Source organism: Larus michahellis, chromosome 13, assembly GCF_964199755.1.
Source record: "Larus michahellis chromosome 13, bLarMic1.1, whole genome shotgun sequence".
In the NCBI taxonomy this organism is placed as follows: domain Eukaryota; kingdom Metazoa; phylum Chordata; class Aves; order Charadriiformes; family Laridae; genus Larus; species Larus michahellis.
The window spans coordinates 1,537,302-1,549,677 of record NC_133908.1 but is presented as its reverse complement, the minus strand read 5'-3'; positions in this window follow the sequence as shown (position 1 = coordinate 1,549,677).

Here is a 12,376-nt window from a genome sequence, read left to right as displayed (position 1 = left end):
CTTGGATAAATTTCAGTCTCTCCCTTTGTCATCTGCTCCCTTGGCCAGGGCAGTGCAGAGATGGAGGACGAGTGGGCACATCTGGTGGAGTTGTTTGTAATTCTTCTGCATGTATTTGCCCAGGAGTTCCTGAGAAGCTGTGCTGCTACGGCATGCAGCTGTGCAGGGTGCAGTTGTAGGTCTCTTTGAAGAAGGATGAGGGACTTACTTGAGGATTGGCTGTGAACGGCAATGTTCTGGAGGTTATCTTGCCCCTGTTATTGACCATTCTTGCCTGGGCCTCTTGGTAGAGGCTTTCCGTGCCACTGTGTCTAGTCATTTTGTGCTTTTAAGAGCACTTTCTTGATGATTGCCACATTGTGATCTGATGTGCTTCCCACTGGCCAGGGAAAGCAGAGTCCACCGTTCTTCTGATGAGGGCAACGGTCCCCTAACGTCTGCTCCGAAGAGGTGTCTTGTTTCTCTGGGAATTCCCCACATCAGTGGAAACTGGACTGCAGATTCCGTGCACAGGCATCTGCAGTGTAATTACAGGGATAAGTCTGGTGTCGGGAGTCTGCAATGGGTGTAGCACTGCAGTGAAGCGATATTTTCTGCTTTCAGGAAAATGACCGAGGTCAGCTCTTGATGCTGGTGGCATATGGCTGTGACCTAGACAGCAGCAAGTACCCTGTGTGCCGCACAGTGATCAAAATGGCCCTCATTGTGTTAAGCTCAGCTGGGCTGGTGGATGTTTGCCACTCGAAGTGGAAATGCCTAAGTTCGCTATAAATGGGCTCAGTTGGGGACTAAAAGCAGTCTAGGTTTTGCACCAGGCCAGTCAAATACCTTGGAATTTTTAAAGGTTATTATGGGAAATGTTGTTAGATATAAGCCATGAGGGGTTTCTTGGCGATTGTCTTCTGAAAGATTACAAGCAACCTAACAGATTGAGCTTTTAAAGCTTAGAGAACAACAGTCTCATTGTCTGGAAACAGCTTCTTTTCTGTCTCTCAAACATGCTATTTTTATGCCTAAGCCATCCTGTCTGCATATGTATTTGTAAACTATGTCCACAACTTATATGTGCCACAGAGCACTGAGGCTGTCACACCCACCCCGATACCACACAAAGCACAGTCAGGCTTCACTAGTGTCATACATATGCCTGACGCCAAAACATTTTTATTATTCACTGCACTTCTATTCCAAAATTTCAAATAAATCACTACAATGTAAATTATTTTTATTCTATTAACACAAATATGTGCCCTTTCTTAGGTAAAACATTTCTGTCTTGCATCCAAGGTCCTAGCATTTTTGCTGCTGTCAAGTACTCTTATGTGTATATCATGGAAGTTAAGAAAACTAGTAGCTAGGTCTCTCAAGAGCCTAATTGCTTTCTATTCCTAATCCTTCACAAGCTTTATTGCTGAAAGCCTTAATTAAACAAGAAATACCTTAAGATGTTTAGCACAGTGCTACATCAGGGAGCTCTACAGAAGCTAATTTACTCTTATGAGAAACCAAGCAGCTTCTGGTACCTGTGTCAGCTCAGCAGTTTTACACTGCGCTGGAGTGCGTAGTGTAGGCATTACATGTAAATGTGTGTGCAAGTGTGGTGGAAACAACCGGAGGTGCCCATTAAAACCAGTGCGAACTTACAAGTGCAGTGTGGATATGTCCGTTTTGGGGATGACAGCGGCTTTGTAAAAGAGAACCTCCCCCTTGAGAACAGAAACTCACAAATTTCTGGGCACATGGATTGTCTTCTACTAACAAAGGATGAGCTTTTGTCCTTCAAACTGAGCCGTTAGAAGATGAGAAAAATGGCCTCTGCTCTTGAGCCTTCCACTTCTCTTGGACAGGTCACATCCATCTGATGTGTCTTACTTTCCCCATTTGTAAACCAGAGCTGAGGGTGCTGCAGTTTGCTTCTACCGCACTGAGAGAGATATGAAGGAGTGGTTAAGAGCTCCCATTATTCTAACAAATAGGAAATATCAACTTGTAGAGCTGGAGCATTGGAAATGGACAAAAACAAAGGATGGAAACATGGTGATGGTGTACTTGTGCTCCTAGGAAACTGAGGAATCTTGCAGATGGCTGTGATGGGTCTGGGTTGCATGCTCGAGGTTTTGTTGATCAACATTCGAGTCAGGAAATAATTTTCCTCTGTGACTGATGGGGAACCTTCTTATTTTTTGTTTGACCATTTGTTTGGCTTCCTGCATGTGGGATTAAGATGTTGGAAATACCTTTGGCCTACCCTTTCTTTTCCTACTGGACACAACCACTTTGTGGTCTTTTAGTTTCTCTTCTTGAGTGTGTTATGTGGTGTTGGGAATTGTGTGTTCCCTGGGTGTCTGAACTTGTATTTGTGGCAGTCTTGGTTGTGCTTTCCTGCCCTACCTTTCTCACAGACTTTTTTCCCCATGGATGGTGATAAGAAATGAAGGAACCCTGACCTCCAGACCTCAGAGCATCCCCAAACACAAAAAGAAGAATCCAAAGCACAAATACAGGCTGGAAGGAGAATGGCTTGAGAGCAGCCCTGAGGAGAGGGACTTGGGGGTGTTGGTGGATGAGAAGCTCAACAGGAGCCGGCAATGTGCACTCACAGCCCGGAAAGCCAACCGCATCCTGGGCTGCATCAAAAGAAGCGTGGCCAGCAGGGCGAGGGAGGTGGTTCTGCCCTTCTACTCCGCTCTGGTGAGACCCAACCTGGAGTACTGTGTCCAGCTCTGGAGTCCTCAGCACAGGAAGGACATGGACCTGTTGGAACGGGTCTAGAGGAAGCCACAAAAATGATCAGAGGGCTGGAGCACCTATGCTATGAGGGCAGGCTGAGAGAGTTGGGGTTTTTCAGCCTGGAGAAGAGGAGGCTCTGCTGAGACCTTATAATGTCCTTCCAGTACTTGAAGAGGGCCTACAGGGAGGGATGGGGAGGGACTCTTTATCAGGGAGTGTAATGATAGGATGAGGAGTAAAGATTTTAAACTGAAAGAGGGGAGATTTAAATTGCATATTAGGAAGAAATTCTGTGCTGTGACGGTGGTGAGACACTGGTCCAGGTTGCCCAGAGAAGCTGTGGCTGCCCCATCCCTGGGGGTGTTCAAGACCAGGTTGGACAGGGCTTGGAGCAACCTGGTCTGGTGGGAGGTGTCCCTGCCCAGGGCAGAGGCGTGGAACGAGATGACCTTTAGGTCCCTTCCAACCCAAACCATTCTGTGATTCTGTGATTCTAAGAACAGACCTGAGGATGCTGGTTATTTCTCACTGGCCTTCCCTTGCTCATCACCATGGGACAGCTTAGACTCCAGTCCAACAATTTGCTTTGCTTAAACAGATTGTGCCAAACTTCTAAAGAAGTGGTCACAGCTCATGGACTTTATTTGAGTTTTGGCTCCAATGCCTGGTACTCAGAAGGCTTTCAAACATTTCTGAAGTTGTGTCACGTCTTTTCAGAGTCTGACAGTCATATTAATGTAATTATCCCCACCAGGTCATCTGTAACCAGCAGCTAGAACTTGATTGGGTTAGTTAGCAGCTCAAGCAGAGTGAGGGGCCGGAGCTCTGAAATCAATTAATGGCAGTCAAGATCAAATTGAAAAGTAATATTATTGCCATCTCCTTCCTGGGAGTCAGGCCTGTGCAAGGTGGGGTCTGCATGTCATACACAATTACTTCAAGGCTGAGAGCTGCAAGTCAACTCATTAATTTTTCTCCTCACTTTGCTGAAAAGATCCAGACACTTTTGCAATTGGGATTGGCTCACAGGGCACACATTTTACAAAATTAAAGGAAGCAGAACCGCAGTATTTTGGATGCTTCTCCGATGCCAGTAATAGTGCAGTAGGATGCAGTAAGCATCAGTGAATGCTGCTCATATATGGCTGCTGTGCTCGCCTGTACTTTTGCATCATGAGAAAGCAGCACAGAAGATAACCAAACCATGCTATGATTCTATGATAATGTTTCAGTGACCAAAGAAATGTTTTTTTCACGAGTGTGCAAACAGCCGGGTGACTTCTTTACAGGCCACAAGACCGTGTGCAGGACATAGGACTGCACAGTTACCTTATTGTAATTCCAGGTAAAATCAGAGTGGCAGGTAGAGACTATTGCCAAACAGCGATGGGGAAAAAACCACCACAAACCCACCAAATTTTCAAATATGACTGGAGACTTGCATGCCTTTGCGCTCAGTTGGATATACCTTGACAGAGACAATGTTTGGCAGAAGCCAACCCATATCTCTACAAAACAGGCAGTTTTGTATGTTCCCTGTTTGACCACAGTCATTTTTGAAATCCCAAGTCACTTCTGAAAACTCGAGCCAAGAAAGCCAAGGAGCTTTTTCAAAGTGTAGGGCAAGCTTTAGCCATTTCAATGCATGAAGCTGAGTGAATGAAGCCTATATGAATAATAGATGTGAAAAACATAGCTGCCTTTTTTACTTTTGGACTATAAGGAAAGAGGTAGCAAATCCTTCAGATGTGTCCATTGGTGAAAATTATTCCACAAATTCATCACCTCCTCTAACTCCTATTTATCAGCCACCAGCAGTTCTCCCCACCACTCTGAGCTATGTCAGTGAGCTGTGGCTGGTCAGATAAGCTAGCTGGTGGTGGCTTTCTCTCCAGCTGGATGGCTGCACAAGCACTTCCAGCATAGATACCCCCTGTTTGATGCAGTCGAACGTACAGCCCCATGAATATTCAGGCTGGTGATTTGAAAAATTCACTTTTGTGTGCACTTGGGTGCTCCCCTGAAAGTTCTTGAAAAGCAAACAGCAAAGGGGACACAGCACACTCCACAGGACTGGTATTTCCTGCAGAAATTAGAGACTTGGAAATAATTTCACTTGTCCTTTTAGCATAAGGATGCCAGGTGACAGCGTCCTGGGCCTGTCATATCCCAGTGCTTTGTTCATCTGCTTGTCTGCCCAGTGCTGCCCTCCTGGCCTTCTCGGGGGGCTCATTCTTGTGACAACACATTCTCCATTGCAAAGGAATGAAAACCCACCAGGACCTCCCTGGAAGATGTGGTTCTTTGACAGCTGCTGACCATGCCCAGTGCTCAGTGTACTTACTGCCCATCAATTCACTTGAACCAGAAAAACCCTCATGCCTCCAGAGCTCCCAGCCTATGGGGAGATTTCACCTCGGGGGGTCTGTGTGTCTTTGTATCAGGGAGCTGCTGTGCCAGCCAGAAAGGGGCTGCGTTTTTCTAGACTGCCTTCCTGTGTTACTCGGGGAGGGCAAATTAAGACATAGACTTAGTTCCAGTGTTCAGCCAAAGTGGAGAGCGTGCAAATAATCACTGTTCTAATTAGTCTAATTACTTCAGAGATAGCAGAGTTTTCCCCAGGAACTTTTACTCAGTTGCTTGGCAAAGTAAACGTGTGGCTAATTCAGGTCTCCATGGCAGATGAGCTGAGCAAGTACATCTCAGGAGATGCTGGGAGAGCGGAGGGGAAGCGGGACGGCCTCCCATCTAAGCACACCCAACGCCATGAGAAGCTGTCGTGGAGGCTTGTACCTGCTCTGCTGCTCGGCATGAGAAAGCACTGTCTTTTGGGGTCCCACACAAATTACAAAACCATGTGGTCAAGACCATTTAATTCATCCCCTCTCCAGCAAGGGTGTAAAGGGGATTTAAATCAAGAGAACTTAATTGTGTAGAGATGAGGAAACACTAAAATATCAGCATGCCTGAAGAACCATCAGTGGATAACACTGTGCTGCACTTGCACGGCTCATCCAGCCCTCCTCCCGCAACTGTGTGTGCTTTCCAAGGTGACCGGTCCCTGCCCTCCTACCCTGGTTGTGCTCTGCTAGTCTGTACAGGGCTCTGGGAGTTTGGTCCTTGGTTTCTCCTCCTTAAAAGATGTTCTATTTTCAAGAACTTTCCAACCTGTCACTTCTAAAGGGACAGCCTGACTCAGCACCTGTCACCAGGCGCCACAGGGCTGGGGCCAGACTCCGCTCACAACAGTCTTCCACAACCAGTTCTCGCAGCTGCAGTGCGGTCGTGACTCCAGTGGTGCTGGCTGTCCAAGCGCAGCTTGTCATTACAGCAGTACACATTTGCACAGGCACTTGGGGAGCCTAAAACTATTGCCTTGTGTTTATTGCAAGAGGAAAAACACTTAGCATGGCATCTCTTTCCTTTCTCCCTTGCCTGGTTGCCCTTTGCCCAGCCCTGCTGCCTTAGGGTTCTTCATCTCATACGTGTCAAACACAGCTCTTTTACCACTCATGACTGCAAGTGTTATGCCCTTTGGGCATGAACTTTTAGCAGTATTTCATCAAAAGATGATACTCCCACAATGCCTCTTACATCCCATGCAAATGATGGCCATCTGCCCTCTATCAGGTAGCAGTACGGTCCCTCCTCTGTCCACCTGGGCTGTCAGAAAGTCACGTTTCTGAGCTGCAGATCTGCCTGGTTTCACCACAGCTCTGCAGTCATGGGCAGATCCTGATTTTGCTCCCTCTTCCGTACTCCAGGGGCATGGGTAGCATGTGGAGGGATCGTCACTTCGAGCTGAGCAAAGAGCTCTGGGAAACAGAGGAATGGTTTTATGAGAAAGCAGGAAATAGAGAAGTTGTTTTTCCCTTGAGAAATCTGGGCTAGATCCGTTTTTCCACTCTGCCACTTGTTTTGACAAGATATATTTTCAACACATGCCACCTTGGGTTTGGGTTTTTCTTTTTTTTCTTTCTCCCTTTCATGAAGAATATGAAGTGTGATTTTTGCCCTTTTTCCCCCTTTTCTACTTTGTAACTTTACAAATGTTTCCAATTCGTGAAAGTGACACTGTGACAAATTCACTTTTCTTTTTCAGCTCCGTCACTTTTCCAAAGTTGAGAAAGTTTCAAGAAGCTGCGAGTAGAAAAAGGGGAAAAATGAAAGGAAAGGGCAAAGAAAAAATACTGATTTTTCTTGCATTCGTCTGTAAAAAAAAAGAAAAGATAAGATTCCTGTCCCAGCACAGCTCAATGTTTGAATTTGGTGGGACAGAAGCCCCTCTGAACAAGCCAACTGGGACTGCTGAGGTAATGTTTTGTCTCGGCCATGCCCCGTAGCCTCTCTCACCACTTGCTGCCGCTGTGCCCACATCAGTGTACAGCTGCCACTGGGGCTCGGCAGGGAGGCAGCAGCTAAGAGCTGGAAGACAGAAAGGGGCATCTTCTCATCACCTTGCAGTTGGCCCTGACCTGGTGAGCAAACAGAGTCAGCGGGGGCCAATCAACGTTTACTTCCCTTGCACCTTCAAATGTTTCTATTATTCTGCTCCAATGCAAAATCAGCCAAGTCACCTGAAATCACTGATGACTGGAGCAGATTAGGAACATGCGTGGGGTCAGGAACTGCTGAGTTGCAGTTAAAAATGCTCCTTATCACCTCTCAGCTCTCTTTTTTTGCGGGCAGACCAAGCAGCATAGGGGAGACAGCGCCAGCTTCCCTGGAGATGCTGACTCTCCACTGGTTTTGTGTTCCTGGGTGGCTTCCAGATGTACCAGAGGGGCTCCAGCAGGAACACCTGCCAGACATCCCACAAATTAGAGACCACAGCCCAACTGAGAGCATGGATGTACCCTGCCAAGGTATGAGTCCCTGCAGGGCTGCTTCCCTGTTTCTAGAGATGTTTGCCTTGCAGTGTTGTGCAGCCATTCTCCCTCCTGAAATGCTGCCAGTTTGGGGCTGTCACTGTGACAATTTTTTCATCATGCAAATAGGCCCTTTTGCCTGCCTGTCTTGCCTGTCGTCCCTGTCTTTCTCTCATTTGGCTGCCTGCTGTAACTATGCACTGGAGACTCTCGCAAAGAAACCCTTCACACCCACCAATTTAATAATCCCCTTGAATATGGAGTGGATTCTGCCTGGGCAGCCTTGCAGATCTGCTTATGAATAAATTAGCTCTGCTTTGTGAGACTAAATACATCTGCACGCTCTGGAAACATTCGTAATTACATTTGAAATGTAATCATATGTTAGAGATGGGAGTGTTTGTTGCCGTTGTGATTTATTTTTCTCTTTTTCATTAAAAAAAATGGATTTTTTTTCCATCCTGCCTAAGTTGATGACCAGTAGTGGCAGTCTCACTGGTATTTGGTAAGATCATGGTGGTTCCTGGAAAATAATGTCTGTTCCTCCTCGCTCTGCTGAGAAGAGTGTTCCCGTGGCCTTGTCCCCAGCAAAGAGCTGTAGTCGTGAGGGCTATAACTGGCAGTACAACCATGCATACACACACAATTCCCAGGGCCTTTTCCTCCTCCGTCAACCTGTGCTCTTCCCTCTGATGGCGTGCACTTATGCTTTTCCTTTGCAGGATGATCAATCCTGTATCTACTCTCTTGCAAATCCTTTCTGGGGTCTCCTAAGTGTGGGGCAATGCTGATGGCTCCTCTGCTGTACAGCAAGCCTGGTGGGTAAAGTCTCACCTGGCCAACAACTCAGTCCCTGTTTGTATCTTCCACTTGTCCTCTGCAAAGATGCATCCAGAACTGGCAAGAAGGGATAGCTTCCACTCACTTTACCTTCCTAAGTGGCTCTTTGCTTTTTGGGCCACTGGCATGCTCCTGTTGGTTCGTGATATGAGGGAGTAGCATCTTATGCTGAGTCCCGCTATGGGCTGAGTTGTTCTGTTTCTGCTTCAGAGACCTTAGTGCCATTAGTAACTCCACAGTACAAAATTATGTTGGTGCAAAAGTGCCATCTCAGACCTGAGAAAAGAGTGACAAATTTTGCTGAAGCTGATATACCCCGCAAAATGTTGATATACCCATCAAAGAAGTGAGCATTACCCAATGGGGGAATGTTCCAGCAAAAAATGGATGCGCTTTAGGGCAGCACATTCACACCCTACACATCAGACCTATGACGTCCCTATTGCAGCTCCTCAGGTGTGGGTGAGTGTCACTCATCACTGAGTGTCCTTCAGATACCAGCTCCCAGATCCAGGGCCATGGGCTGACCTGCCCAAGTGGTTCCTGCTTCTGGGAGTGAACAAGTCTGCTCAGATGCTTTCCACAGGCCAGTCTGACAGTTGATGGACTGCAAAATCTCCTCATGCTGCCTGTCATGTACTCTTTGCATCCTTCCATGTGTGCACACAGTGCAGCATTCATACATCTTCAGCCAGTGCTTCTACTCAGAAACTCTACGCGGTAACTTCCCTGGCTGTCTCCGCCTCGCAGCGCAGTGCTGGAGTTGCAGTAATGTGTGCTGCAGTCACTTGGGTGCACTTAGCAATTTCCTCTCTCTGTGGTGCTTCCTACTGTTTCACGATCAATGCAATTCCCAACGGCAGCTCCTGAAATTGCTCTGCTCCAAGGAGGGGCTCATAGGTTTCCTTGCCTAGCAGAGCACAGCCTTCTCCTGAGTTTGCCAGGACTCTAGGAGCAAACGCTGCAGCCTGCTTTCATGCTGCCCTTTGGCCTTCTGCTGAGATAGCCTGTGTAGCTGCCACTGTTCCTCAGGTCTGTATCACTTTTGGGATGTTGCCTCAGATAGGGTTTTCTTTACTGTACGTGGGCTTTTGATTGTCTTGATCCTTGGTGCTGACTCTTAAGAGTTCACAAACATTAGGAAAATATGTACAGAACCTGGACCACATACACTTGTTGGGATGTCTGTATACCCTTCCTTTAGGTATTTAGTCAACAGCTTTTAATTTCTAAGGGTTATCAATACAATTCCTTCACAATTCCTGCCTGCACCCAGCCTCATGCTTGGGTCTAGCCACTAGTCCAGGAGTCGCTACACCTTGGTTTCATAGCTCTGGGTAGCATCTACTTTCATTACTACCCCTACAGTACGACTCTCCTCAGCATCAGTCTTGATTGCTGAAGACCTGGACTGTGACAAGAGAGGCTCAGTACTTTGCCGTTAGCAGATAGAAAGTAATCACTCTTAACCACGTAGTTTTCTTAAGTCTTCTTCCTGTACTTCCTTACTCTCCTGTAAATGATTCACTTTATTCTCATCACCAGTGATCGGTTGCAGCCAATGCAAATTCCAGCTACAGGAGAAGACTATATTTTCATCTTGCTCTGCAAGATTACTCTTACTGAAGAAATGCTTCTGGAGTTACACCTGCTTAGTAAAAAATAACTCCCTGATGCAAGAAGAACATTCTAACATAGAAACTTGTGGCAGGGAAGGGTGTCCAGTTTTCTCTCTAACACTTCTGGAGCTAGTGGTTTTTTTTTTCTATACACCACTGCTCTAGACTTGGTGGAGCTCCTAGTGTGGGGCTCCAACAGACTCTGAATCCAGACTTCATCTTGTGTCTGTCTGTAACAGGAGTGAAATCATGTTGGTTCACCTACTTGATTAGAAATTCTCACAGTTCCTGTGAGCTGCCTTTGCATGGGGACCTGAGGGTGGGATTCACCCCACTAAGTGCAGATGTTTCCAAGGGAGTCACTCTGGCCAGCGGATACATGGTCAGAGCTTTGGAGCTCAACCTAAAGGAGACATCTGAAACAGTTGGCTCACATCCTGACAGTGCCTGTTTCCCTCCTTGGATCTCAAGGCAGTCAACAGACTAGTTTAGCTGTAGGTGTCTTCCTGATAGACAGTTTAAATTAGGAGAAATTAATCCCATCCTAAGCATCCATGATGCAGATCATTTCCTCTGTCTCTATCCGGCATAAAATCTCCAGTAAATGCTCTTTCCGCATTGAATACTGATCACCCCAAGCTCTTCTACCTCTCAGACACAAAGCCTCTGAGTGCTGGAGACGCAGCTCCTCACCTGCAACATGCATCACTCACCTGAGGCATTGTCCCCTGCCCGTGCCATACACCTCTGTGCTTTGCAGGACATGGGGTTCTTGCTCAGATCCTTTGATAGGTGGTTTTGCACTGAGGGTTTTGGAGGCTTTTTCAGCTGCTGTATGATTCATGCCCTTGAGTCCCTGGTAGGTGGGCTGTCCAGCCTGTCTGAACATCACAGGTGGAGATCCTCCTTCCCTTCTCCCCTTGGTTCATCACAGGCTCTCATTCCTCCTGCCGTTTGTGCTTGTGTTTATAAAGTCTTGCTCATTTTCAGGTGCTGAAAACCAGATTACAATCTCGGTCTGAATCCGCTGCAGGGGAGTTACTCTGCCACAACTGTGGTGGAACAGGCACCAGGATTAGACTAAGTATGTGGCCATTGGAGTAGAGCAAGCAAAGAGAATCACTGTAAGGAAAACACTATAGAAGAGGGAAAAAAAACTAAGAAAGGAAGGAATGTTATAAAAAAATGCACGAAACCATTTTAATTTATCAAAAGCAAATATGTTTGTTCTCCTGTTTGTTGAAGCAAGGCATGAATTATGATTGGAAAACAGACAAACACAGTAACTAAAGGCACATTAGTTGTTCTTTCATTTCTATTTATGAATGTGCATTGGAAGAGAAACATGATAGGAAAAATAATGAATATGTGATATTTTTCTTTTTTAAATTAATGGTTATGTATTTCAGTGTGGATCATCTATCTTGGTCTGGCCTGCTGCGTACAGGAGCAGGGTACCCCACAGCTAAAGTTCCACTGCTCCACCATAACAAAGCTCTAAAACTTGTTTCCATGGAATGGGAAACTGAGACACCGTAATGTCAAGGGTTATATTCCTTTTACTTCACTTTACCTATTTAGCAACTCAGCAGCTAGGTCAGGCTGTTTGCTCGCACCCCTTTGTGGTCTCTGGAAAAGAGAAGGTTCTTTCAAGGGGTCTTACTTGATTCTCTCTGTCCAGGGTTATAGGAGATATTTTTGATATGGGGGAGAAATGCACTCAGACTGATGAATATCATGCTTGTTTCCTAACCACTGAAACATCTTTCCCTACACATCACCTCAAGGATGATGTGGTCCCACAGAGCTGTGGTTCTGCAACAGGTGACTGAAGAGATATGCACAGACATCCCTGAGGGGGAGAGGACAGCACAAAGTTGAGATTAACCAGTATGTGGATGATTGGGGAATCTGGGATGAGGAGAAAAATGGAAGGAGCAGCAAACTGACAGTGTTGATGTTGACCTCCTGGCGCCATGTCTCTGAAATTGGAAGAGGTGGTGGGTAGCATCCATCTGATGGCTTTTGCTGCCTCCTCTCTTAGCCATGGATCCGTCTCTTCAGGTACACCCCAGAGCCTGACTTCAGGTCATCCTGCTGGAATAATACCCTGTGGAGGCTCTTCTATTGGTAAAGCCAGTTGCTGGATCTATCTGCTGCCCCATCACAGCCTAGAGAGATGCTGATCGGTGGAAGGCCAGCAGTGGAGAAACGGTCCTTACAGTTCAGCAAGAAAGGGCAGGTGAAGATAGGTGAGATGGCAGTGGCAGAGTAGCTGGAGGGAAGAAAGGCAGGACACCTATGCCCACCTAAGGCATC